Here is a 12,611-nt window from a genome sequence, read left to right as displayed (position 1 = left end):
CTGGCTCCGGCGGCATCCAAGTACCACGTCCAAGTCATGGCTCCGGCGGCATCAAAGTACCACGTATAAGTCCTGATCCTGGTGGCGTTTCAAGTACAATGCCAAGTCCTGGCCTTGGTGGTGTTGCAAGTACATGTCAATTCCTGGTCCTGTCGGCGTTCAAGTACCATGTCAAGTCCTGTCCCTGGCGGGTTCCCAGTTCTGAGTCTAGTCCTGGCCCTGGCGGTCTGTGATTCCTGTCCTACCACCTTGTGTGAATCCCTTCTCTGCCCCTCTCGCCTCTAGCCCTCGTCTGCACTTCTGTCTAGTTCCATCACCGGAGCTGGATAGGTACTGCCGGGTGTTCAGTCGTGTTGATCTTGTCTTGTGTTTTCCTTGCCTCTGTGGGGTTAGTCTGGCCGTCTTGCCGTTGCCCCGCGGAGGGTCATGAATCCCGGCTCTATGTCCCGTATCCAAGGAGGGGTCCTGGCTCTCTGTTCTGTCTATGTGTCCATGGTTCCATGTACCTGTTCTCCCGGGACCGAGGCTCTGTGTTCCCATGTTCCTCGTCTCCCTAACCCATGTCATGCCAGGCCTGGTTCTGGGGTCCGAGCCCGAGGCAAGTCCCAGGTACTGGGTCCTTGCTGAGAATTGGGCTCGCAGTCCATACCATAGGCTCTTCATGTCTTCTCTAGCTCTGGGAGCCGATTCCGAGTCCTAGTCTAGACCCTTGGTCCCAGGCTAGTCGTAGTCCTCAGTCCTTGTCCAGGTCGCTACTCCTGCTCCTGCCTAGCTCTGCTGATATCAAACAATAAACTAAATTTAATTAACCTCACGAGATGTGTCTTGCATTTGGGTCCACCCTTGTTCCCAAAGTCCCCGCCAATGTGACACTTGAGGCTTGAGCTCGGTGTCTTGAGGCTTGAGCTTCGAGACAGGCTTGGGGTCCTGAGGCTTGAGGCTTGGAGACAGGCGTCGGGTCCTGAGGCTTGAGCTTGGAGACAGGCTTGGGGTCTCGAGGCTTGGGCTTGGAAGCAGGCCTGGGGTCTTGTGCCTTGAGCTTAGAGACAGGCTTGGGGTCTCGAGGCTTGGGCTTGGAAGCAGGCTTGTGGTCTTAGTTGGAGGCTTGAGGCAGGGGTCTTGGTCTGGAGGCTTGAGGCTGTGACTTGGTCTGGAGGATTGCGGCGGGGGGTCATGGTCTTGAGTCTAGGGTATTCCGAGGCATAGATATGGACTCCGTGCTGGTCAACGACCCAGAATCTGGAACCTGACTCCGGCTCGGACTCCAGAAGTAGGCGAGCACAAAACAAGGCTACAGGACTGGACATGGCCTGGGAGAGGAGCTCCTGGGTAGGGCGAGACACAAGGACTCGGCTAGGCACGGACTGCAGGAGGGTCTTCACGAGCACGGAGCCTTGGACGAGAAGAGGCGGCAGCACGGGAGACAGAGCCGGGACGCCTCCTTTGGAACAGAACGTAGGACCTGCACTCATACCCTTAACACAGACGGGGATAACACCTTGGGAACAGGACATAGGGCTTGGAATCATACACAGAACGTTCAACCTGAAGAGACGGATCCCAACACATGATGGCGGCAAAAGGCCGGACATACATAGCGAAGGCGACGGCACAGAGATAGTTACCAACACCAGGTAGTAGCAAACTGCCGGTCCTACATAGCGAAGGCGTGGACACAGAGAGACAATTCCACACAGCGCAAAACAGTTCCTTATCTTGACCTAACAAGACTCCGGTCTTACTCCGATGGTAAAACTTCAGCCATACGGGCGGGGTATACAGACGGGGTATCCGGGCGAGGTATCTAGGGAGAGAATTAGGCGGCGTGGTGGCGGAGGGCGGGTGTGTGGGTGGAGGTGGTGGAGGCAAGGAGGAGAACAGGACAGTCCAGCATGGAATCCTGGTTTACAGAGGTATTTATGTCTCAGACCCAAAACGAAAATCATGTACCCACAACAGAAACTGGGGAAAACCAGAAAACAAGGAACCATGGACGGGACCGTGAGCTGGAACACGGACTTCACGGACCGGACCATGACACTATCAATATGCCATAACAGTTTAATGTTCGAAGAAACAGGGTACAAAACACAACTGAACACTTTGCATGCAATAACTTATGAAGGGTAAGGACAGGAATCTACAGGTGAATCACAAACAAAGAAAACAAAAAAAATATAAATAAATAAACTAACGTGCACTAATTTTAAATTGTGTAATATATGGAACAGATTAACCAGTGGCATTCATATCCGATATGCTGCAGGGTGTTCAGTAGCATAAATGCCATGGGGAGAAACTGTTTATGTGATAAGTTGGTGGCTGGGAAACGGACCCATCTGCAAGACACAAACACTGAAGTACTAGGGACAGGACGAGGATACAGGCTGTGGGCAAGGACATGGATACGAAAACCAGGAATCTGGAATAGGACTGGACAAGACAGCTAGGAGCCCGGGTTTGGACTCCGAGTCAGAGACTGGAAAATGACCCAGTACCTGGGCCTTGCCTCTGGCGCGGACCCCAGAACCAGACAAGGACGAAGCTTGGCAGGCAGGCAGAACGAGGCTGGAGTCTTCAGGCTTGAGGCTTGAGGCTAGAGGCGAGGCTGGGCAGGAGGCAGGGTGGACTCCGAGCCAGAGACAGGACAAGGACCAAGTACCTGGGTCTTGCCCCTGCCTCGGACCCCAGAACTAGGCAAGGATAAGGCTGGCGTCCTCAGGCTTAAGGCTAGAGACTAGAGACTTGGTTTGGCAGGAGATAGGAGGCTGGAGTCTTCAGGCTTGTTGCTAGAGGCTAGAGACTCGGCTTGGCTTGGCAATAGGCTACAGGCCAGAGTCTTTGCTTGTCTTGGCAAGAGGCTAGAGGGTGGAGACTTGGCTTGGCTTGGCGAGAGACTAGAGGGTAGAGACTTGGCTTGGCTTGGCTTGGCAAGAGGCTAGAGGCGAGAGGCTAGAGTCCTCAGGCTAGACAGGTTCCTCCAGGGCAGGGCGCGGTTCACTTGGGCAGGGCGCGGATCTCCTGGGGAGGGCGCCGTACTCCTCGGCAGGGTGCGGTAATCCTGGGCAGGACGCTGTTCACCACCCGACGGAGGCATGGGACAGGAAGTGATAGAAGCAACCGAAGGGAACGGCGAGACGGCCTAGCTTACCCGACGGAGGCAAGGAACAGGAAGTTGGCTAGGTGCGGTGTGGCTCCAGGACAAGAGTGCAGGCGAGACGAGGCGCGAGTTACCAGCAAGACAAGGCAAGGCTTCAGGCAAGGGAAAGCGAGACGACAACTTCAGAAGAGGCAAGAGTTAGCGGCAAGACAAGGCAAGGCTTCTGGCAAAGCAAGGCGAGACGAGAACTTCAGGCGAGGCGAGAGCTACCGGCAATACAAGACAGGGCTTCAGGCGAGGAAATAGAAGGTAGAGGAAGAGATACAAGAAGTAAGGACAAGAACAATCCAGCCGCCACACCCTGGTTTCTGATGGTATTTATGCAGCTAGCCCCAACGAGCATCAGCTGACTCATTTAGAGCTCAAGAAGCCAGACACAGGGTAGACAGGAAAACCTGGAGCAAGAGTCGATGAACTGGACGGTGAACCGGAATCCGAACTTCACGGACCGGACCATGATAGTGTATTTTTCTAACATTCTAAATGTTTTTGTTTTAATGTATTGCATTCTCCTGTCTGATGGTATAAAGTTAAAGCGAATGCTTAACGGAAGTGCTGGGCCCTGCGGATGCGGCATTCCTCATAAATGTTCCCGATGGATAGTAAGGAGACCCCTATCATCATATGAACAGTTCTTGTCTTCTGCAGGAAATTTTATTTTGTTGTGATGCTCGACTGATCCCTTGGTAGATACGGATGTAATCTGTCAAGTGACTCCTCATGGTGATATTGTAAAACTGCAGTATTTTAGTGTTATTTTTTTCTACGTATTCTAGTAAGGAAATTCATCACACCCTATTCCACCAGTCGATCTCCTTCCGCTCTCTACTCGGTGTCTTAATCATTCTTGTTAAGGCCAACCACATCCACTAAATTGGAGCACAAGTGCTTAGCATAATTGGAATAGAGTATTTTCTGCGCAAACGGCGGTGTGTGGTCTTACTGTTAGGAAGACCACTATCCAGTTGCGGAAGGATGGGTGGCGAACCAAAAAATTCAGTTTCCCCAACACAAGTTATGATGGTGTTGAACGCGGTATGTAAGACTATAACAATCAGTGTGGCATATGAGAATCGATATTCCTGGTGGGACAAGATAGAGTGACGGCAAGGCGATTGGCTCCCCAGTGGATGATATTCAGCTGTAGCCGAACTAAGCAACCAAAAGATTCAGGAGTCTGTTGAACGCTAAAGTTGTGAATCCAAAACCAGTGATCCAGAACTAGAAAGCCCAGGTTCAACATAGAGCAGACTATTTTAATAGTTAAAAATATACCGATTGAGGTCTCACCCAGTACCTACAGGTGTCTAATACTATAACTCAACAACTTTTGTCCTTTAACAGTTACAGATAATGTGATAAAGTGCTCTGGGAAGTCGCTGGTGGCTAGATAATCTCCTACTTAATAGTGGATGTAGACCCGCTGCTCTTTTCCTATCGACACACTTGGTCTGCAGCAACACTGGCTGTCCACAACAACTTGAATCACGTGGGCATTAATAGTTGTTAATGTCAATTGATTGCAGCTGAGAAGGGAACACAATCATACACTCAGTATCAAATGAACAAGGTCTGAAGAACTGGGCCTTTGTATCTCCCTCTGTAAATAGGCAATTAACCGCTTAAATTGTATTCAAGTCTGTCCTGATGGGCAACAATTTTCCTTCTCGCTGCAAAGCAACATTCGCGCGCCTCAAATCCGTGGTTAAGCCCGCTGCTCTAAAATTAAAAAAAAAAAAAAAACAACACACAGAACAACAACAAAGAAACAAGGAAAGGCTCTCTGACCAGGAAGAGCTTAAAGGTACTTATAAGTTTGCCAATGAGAGAACTGTTCGCCAGGAATTCCCCATGGATCTGTCGGTAACAAGAGAATCAAAATGTGTTTAGAGAGTACGACCAGAGTAAACATGGTGTCAGATCAAACAGTGACGTGTCATCTTCCAGCTATTTTTTGCAATATTACCAAATTTAATGTGAAGTTACTTTTATTTAAACACGAATCAGTCTGTAAGTTGTGGATTTAACGGATCAATACTACTTAAAGAACACCTCCTGCACAATGATTAATGATAATTTATAATAAAGATGTTCTAGGATATTTAAGACGTACGTCTTTATAGTGAAGCAGGTTGATTAATTATTTCAGGAAAGATTAAGTTAAATATTCTAGTAAAAAATCCGTTTGTTGGATGTGAACCTAAATATGATCGGCATAGCTTGTAACAATTCAGATTTATAACACTGTCCTTTACTCCCCGTTCATCGTATGTGCTGCTGATATTCGAAGTGATTGCCACCGACCCTTGTATTTTAGCAAGGATTCGATAAGGTTCTCCATGGAAGGCTTATTGAGAAAGTTAGGGGGCATGGTATCCAAGGGTCATTACTTTGTGGATAGAGAACTAGCTTGCCCACCGAAGGCAAAAAAAATGGTTGTAGACAGGTCATATTCTGCATGGAAACCGGTGATCAGGGATATGGCTCAAAGATCTGTTCTGGGGCACCTGCTCTTTGTGATTTTTTTTACATGACCTGGATGAGGCAGTAGAGGGGTGGTTTAGTAAATTTACTCATGACACAAAGGTTGGGCGTGTTGTGAACAGTGTAGAGGGATGTCAAAGGATAACCCAGAGACATTGATAGGATTCAAAACTGGGCTGAGAAGTGGCAGATGGAGTTCAACACAGATCGGTGTGAGGTGCTACATTTTTGCTTGGTCAAATATGATGGCAGGATATAGCATTAATGGTAAGATTCTTGGCAGCGTGGAGGATTAGGGGGATATTTGTGTCCAAGTCCATAGGTCGTTCAATGCTGCTGCACAGGTTGTCTCTGTGGTTAAGAAGACATACAGTGCATTGGATTGATCAATCGTGGGATTGAGTTTAAGAGCCGAGAGGTAATGTTGCAGCTATATTAGACCCTGGTCAGACCCCACTTGGGGTACTGTGTTCAATTCTGGTAGTACATTCCAAACACCCATAATCCTCTGTGCAAACTATTACATATAAAATAGACGAAGCCACACGAAACATAATTTAGCCATGATCATCAAAGCAAGTAACGAATTGATTGTTATTACGTGTAACTATGGTGCACTCTACTGCAATCTTGTGAACGTGTTAATAACCTAAGCATATATCTCTCAATTTAATTGCGAAGGAAGCATTATTAGAATTTAGGCATTTTACCGCTGTTTGTTGCATGCTGTATACTAATTCAAACATTGTACTGTCATAAGAGGGCGCTAGGAGCGGACACAAATGCAAGACACAGTCACTGAAGTACTAGGAACAGGACTTGACTAGAGAGCTGGGACAAGAACAACGATGACACAATCAATACCCGTGGTAATGTGCTTCACTGGTCGAGCAACTGTGTGTTGAGTATGGTTTTATCTATTGATTGAGTTGTTCCTTCTTGTTTATTCTGTAATATTATATCCGGATGATTATTATGGATTGTCCTATCTGAAATAATGCATTGATTATCAGATAATTTGTAAGATTTTGACTCTAAAACTGTTCCACTTAAATTTATGGTGCCTTTATGAAGTGATGCAGGGCAATTATGAGTCTGAATTTTAAAGCAAGATTTTGGTGAATGATATTTGCCATTTGATTGTACCTTTATAAGTAATCAGATTGAGTTAAACTCCTGCAGGAGCCTGGAATGTGTTGGACTGTGTCTCGTTTCTTTTGGCATTTTCTGCAATTACTGCTGTTTTTTTGTATTTCATCTGTTTTCGATTTGTTTCCCCTTAGTTAACTACATTATCCTCAAGTTCTGTTTTAACGTCATCAGTCCACAAGACCTGCTTACAAAGTGCATCAGGTTTGTTTAGATTTTCCTTTGAATCTTTTGAATAGAAATTTTTGACCCCAATGAGCGAAGTTATGTTTGGAGAAAAGAGAGTGCAGAATTTCAAGAAAAGAACCCCTCTCCAAATGTTAAGCACGAGATGGAGCGATCAAGCTTTGGGTTTCTGTTGCAGCCAGTGGCATGGGGAACATTTACTTGTAGAGGGAAGAATGAATTCAATTAAAAGCCAGCAAATTCTGGAAGCAAATATCACACCGTCTTTTAAAAAGCCAAAACTGAAAAGAGGGTGGCTTCTACAACAGGATAATGAACCTAAACACACCTCAAAATCCACAATGGACTACCTCAAGAGGTGCAAGATGAAGGTTTTGCCATGGCCCTCACAGTCCCTTGACTGTGGATAGTCATTGGACTGTGGATAGACCTCAAAAGAGCAGTGCATGCAAGGCGGCACAAGAATCTCACAGAACTAGAAGTCTTTTGCAAGGAAGAATGGCCGAAAATCCCTAAAACAAAAACTGAAAGACTCTTATCTGGCTACAATGAGCGTTTACATGCTGTAGCACTTACCAAAGTGGTTGTTACTAAGTACTGGCCATGCAGGCTGCCCAAACTTTTGCTTCAGGCGCTTATCATTTTTGTTTTTTTTCTTATTTTGAAACAGTAAAACATGGAAATAAAAAAAGGTTTTCTTGCTAAATATTAAATAATTGTGTCATGTTTAACTTTAAGCCTTTTGGAAATTAGTTCATCTTTTACTCGCTTAGCTATTCACAGTTACAGAAATTATCACCAGCAGTGCTCAAACTTGCATGCCACTGTATGTTACTTGGGAGAAGGATCTTGTGAAACAAGATGAGGGTGGTATGAGGGTGGATAGGTCACCTGGACCGGATGATGTACAGCCCAGAGATCTGAAGGCGGTGGCTGAAGAGGTGTGGAGGCATTGACAATGTTCTTTCGAGAATCGTTATGGAGATTATATCCTAAGAAGTTTTTTTTTATTTTCCTTGACTACTCCCCCTCTCCCAGTTTCACTTATCACCTACCACTTTTCCCACCACTCTCATCCCCACACGTATTCCTCTAGCGTCTAATCTGTTTTCCCAGTCCTGACGAAGGGTCTCAGCACGACACGGCGACTGTTTACTATTTCTCATATATACTGCCTGGACTCCTAGATTCCGCCAGCATTTTGTGTATGTGTTGCTTGGATTTCCAGCATACACAAACGTTATACTGTTTTTGATAAACAAAAAAGCGGGGCCATGTAATATTGCAAGAAAATAGTGGGAAGTTAGAGGATTGGAAAGTTTTTACATAACTTACAGGTGACACACAAAACACACACACACACACACACACACACAAACACACACAGGAGAAACAAGATGGTAAGTGAGCGAAAACAATCACGAATGAAATGTTGCTCAGATATATAGAGTAAAAGACGGACAAGAGTTGATATTGTACGGCTGGAAGATGATGCTGGCGAGTTAGGAATAGAGCAAAGAAATAGCAGCCGAAAGTAATGATTATTTTGTTTCAATCATCACTGTGTGAGACACGGGTAGTAGAAGAACATAAGACATAGGAGCAGAATTAGGCCGTCCAGCACCATCAATTCTGCTTCGCCGTTCTATCATGGCTGATCCCGGTTCTCACTCAACCCTGTGCACCTCCCTCCTCGTCATATCCTGTTATGTCCTGACTGATCAGCAAGCTATAAGCTTCTGCCTTAAATGTAACCACGGACTTTACCCGCACCGGCGTCTGTGTCAAACATTTCCACAGATTCAGTTCTCTGACTAAAAAAAAAAAAAAAAATCCTTCTTAAATATTCTAAAAGATCACGCCTCAGTTTTGAGGCCGTGGCCTCTGTCATGGCTACCACCACCATACGAAAAGTCCTCTACTCATCCACCCCACATAGACCTTTCCACATTCAGTGGGTTTCAGTGAGATTTAACAGTCCCACTACCCGCATTTATTAAACATTGGTCAGTTCAGGAGTAGATCCCCAAGGCTGGAAGACGCTCCTCATACCTTAACCCCTTCATTCCCGAAAACATATTCTTGAACAAACTCTGGATTCTCTCCAGTGACAGCACACCTTTTCTGAGATATGGGTTCCACATACCCTAACTCTAACAGAATGTTGGCTTTCATTGCTAGAGGGATTAAATTCAAGAGCAGGGAGGTGATGCTGCAACTACACAGGGTACTGGTGAGGCCGTAGCTGGAGTCCTGTGTGCAGTTCTGGTCTCCATACTGGAGGAAAGATGTACTGACTTTGAAGGCAGTGCAGAGGAGGTTCATCAGTTTGATTCCAGGGATGAAGAGGTTAACCTATGAGCAGAGGTTGACTCCTCTGGGACTATACCCTCTGGAGTTCCTAAGAATCAGAGGGGTTCTTATAGAAGCATACAAAATGTTGAAAGGGATAGAAAATGTAGAAGTAGAAAAGCTGTTTCCATTGGTAGGTGAGAATACAACTAGGACACATTCAAGATTCTGGAGAGGAGATTTAGGACGGAGATGAGGAGAAACAATATCGAGTCAAACTCAAGATCCCAGACCCCAGCCGGCAGCCAAGCTCAAGATCCCAGACCGCAGCCGACAGAAAAGCTCAAGATCGCAAGCCAAGCTCCGAGAACTCTAGCATCGAGGATCCCAAGCCAAGATCCAAGAACACAACCCTGAAGTCCCCAGTCTCCGAGCTCACCACCCAAGGCCCCAGCCTGCAGACAAGCTCAAGGCCCAAGACCTCTGCCTGCAGAGAAGCTCAAGACCCAAGAGTCCAGCTTCAAGCCCCAAGAGCAAGACGCCAGCCTGTCTCCAACTTCAGGCCTTCAGATCCCTGCCATGTCCTGTCCTGAAGCCATGTCATGTCCTTGCCATGTTTTGGGGTCCGAGCTCGTGGCAAGATCCATGTCCTGGGTCCTTGTCTAGTCTCGGGCCCGGAGTCGAAGCCTTGTATCCTCGTCCATGGTTTCTAGTCCTGGTCTCGCTTTCCCTAACCCAAGTTTGTGTTCTTGTCCCTGTTCCTGGTCTGAATTCTGTCACGTCACTACTCTAGTCAAGACCGTTTCCATGTACTTCTGTGTCTGTGTGTCGCATTTGTGTCCGTTCCCCGCACCCCATTGTGACAGCTAGAGGAATTTGAGTATAATGTATGAATCTAATTCAGAATCGTAATCAGATTCTGAATCTGAAGAAGGTTTCTTATCACAGGCATGTGACGTGAAATGTGTTCACTTAGCTGCAGCAGTTTAATGCACTACATAATCTAGAAGTGAGAGAAAAAATAAGAATTCAAATGAAGCATAATAATAAATAAACGCGTAAAACTATTACGTATATTGAATAGATTATTACAAATGTGCAAAAACAGAAGCACTGCATATTAATAAAAGTGAAGTAGTCTCTAAAGCTTCAAATTCCATTCAGCAATCGGATGGTAGAGGATATGAAGCTAATCCTCAATCGCATAGTGTGTGCTTTCAGGCTTTTGTATCCCCTACCTGATGGTAACAGTGAGAAAGGGAAAACTCTGCGTGCTGGAGGTCTTTAATAATGGACGCTGCCTTTCTGAAGCACCGCTGCCTAAAGAACTCATGCATACATGTCGGCTAGTGCCGCAGATGGAGCTGACTAGATTTAGAACCTTCTGCAGCTCCATTCAGTCCTGTGTAGTAGCCCCTCCATAGCTGACAGTAATGCAGCCTATCAGAATGTTCTCCACGGTACAACTGTAGAAGTTTTCCAGAGTATTTGTTGACATTCCAAACCGCTTCAAATCCATAATAGAGTATAGGCGCTGTCTTTTCTTCTTTATAACTGCATCAATGTGTTGGGACTTGGTTAGATCCTCAGAGATATCGACATCCAGGAGCTTGAAGATGCTCACTCTCTCCTCTTCTGATCCCTCTATGAGGATTGGTATGTGTTCCTTCGTCTTACCCTACCTGAAATCCGCAATCAGCTCTTTTTTCTTACTGACGTTGAGGGTCAGGTTGTTTAGAGTAATATGTCTTTTAAATTAATTATTTCCTTTAGACCTTTGTGCGGAGTGATATTACCCCGACCCGCACCCCCTCCTCTCTCTCTCTCTTTCTCTCTCTCTCTCTCTCTCTCTCTCTCTCTCTCTCTATATATATATATATATGTATATATATCTTTCTCTGTCTGTATCTCTGTATCTCTATCTCTGTACCTAACTCGTTCTGTTAAGGCAGTTAAGCCACAGGCACAGCAGGTAGAGTGAACGGAACTCCTCCTTGCTTTCTGCACTCAAGTTGTGTGGTACCATAACGAGATGTCATGGCTATCAGGGTAACAGCTGAAAACTTTATTGGGAACAAGGGAAGAAACTACTTCATTCAGACCCTCCTGAGAGTGTGTCACGAGCTGCGATCATATGTGGTAGATGCAGGCTCTATCACAACTTTTGAGAAAAGTTTAGCTAAGTGCATGTTTCGAGATCAATGGCCCTGATGTAGGGAGATGTTTGTAGGCAGTTTAAATGCTCGGCACCGATTAGATGAACAGAACGGCCTTTTTTTCTGTGTTTTACTGTTATTTGACTCCATTACTAAGATTGTAAGACCTTCCTCTTTGGTAGTCCCGGTAGGATCCATGAATTACCTATTTATAGACCGTATGCTCAGTCCCATAATACGTCTGTAACAACCACGTATTCTGCAGCGCATATACGGCAATTGTGCTCGTGAATATGCACGTGTCTGCTCATTTTTATCTTTTTATTGTGATGGTGTTTACCTCCATTCTTTTTTTATCTTGCTACTTGTCTAGTCTTGAGCAACGTACTGCAACCTTTCGTTGCTTGCTTGCATTCGATCTTGCTTGAGAAATGGATTGTAGAGTCAACTGACTCTGAACACTAGCGGCATACGTTTTATGATTAGTTATTGCATTTAGCCGTACTGTTGATTTCGTTTTCCACTGCATAGTTTAATTTAATGGACCTGCTTCAGCAAGCTCTTAATGTTTGTTTGTTTCCCCCCCTCTATATCTGATCGCAGTAAAGTCTGTGAACTATCGACCCAGTAGAGCGAAAGAACAGCTTTCTTTTTTCCTAAGATTCATTGGAGAGGTTCGGGACAACCTGCAGGCACTGGATTCTGTTCTGACTGAAGTTACGGAAGCAATGAGTCAGATAATCTTGTGCTAACGAATTTTATCTGAAGGAACTGGTATTATCCCTAGCTGCAACTGTTGCACAGCTCACGGAAGCCAAACAGACTCGTGTGTCTGTGGGTTGCGCTCTTGCTCAGCACAGCAACCTCTGCCGCCCCCGTCCGACTCCCAGCGCTACTATCAACTATTAATGCTCCTGTTCTTTCTACCACACCCGTGCAAAAACAGATTGCCGCGTTCGGTCCGCCAGAGACTCCAGATTACGAACAGGAAATGAGTATAGCACCACAAGACAGATATTCTGGTGATATGTATGGTTGCAGAAATGTTCATACCCCAGGCGATCAGAAAAATCAAACCCAACCTGATCGTTTTGGTAATGATTCACGAACACTGTCAGACATGGTAAAACTTCTAGATAGATTACCACTCATCCTCTTCAACGCTTTACGGGAGCAAGGTTATC

Source organism: Mobula birostris, chromosome 10 (genome assembly GCF_030028105.1).
Source record: "Mobula birostris isolate sMobBir1 chromosome 10, sMobBir1.hap1, whole genome shotgun sequence".
NCBI classification, from domain to species: Eukaryota; Metazoa; Chordata; class Chondrichthyes; order Myliobatiformes; family Myliobatidae; genus Mobula; species Mobula birostris.
This window is presented reverse-complemented; position numbering follows the sequence as displayed.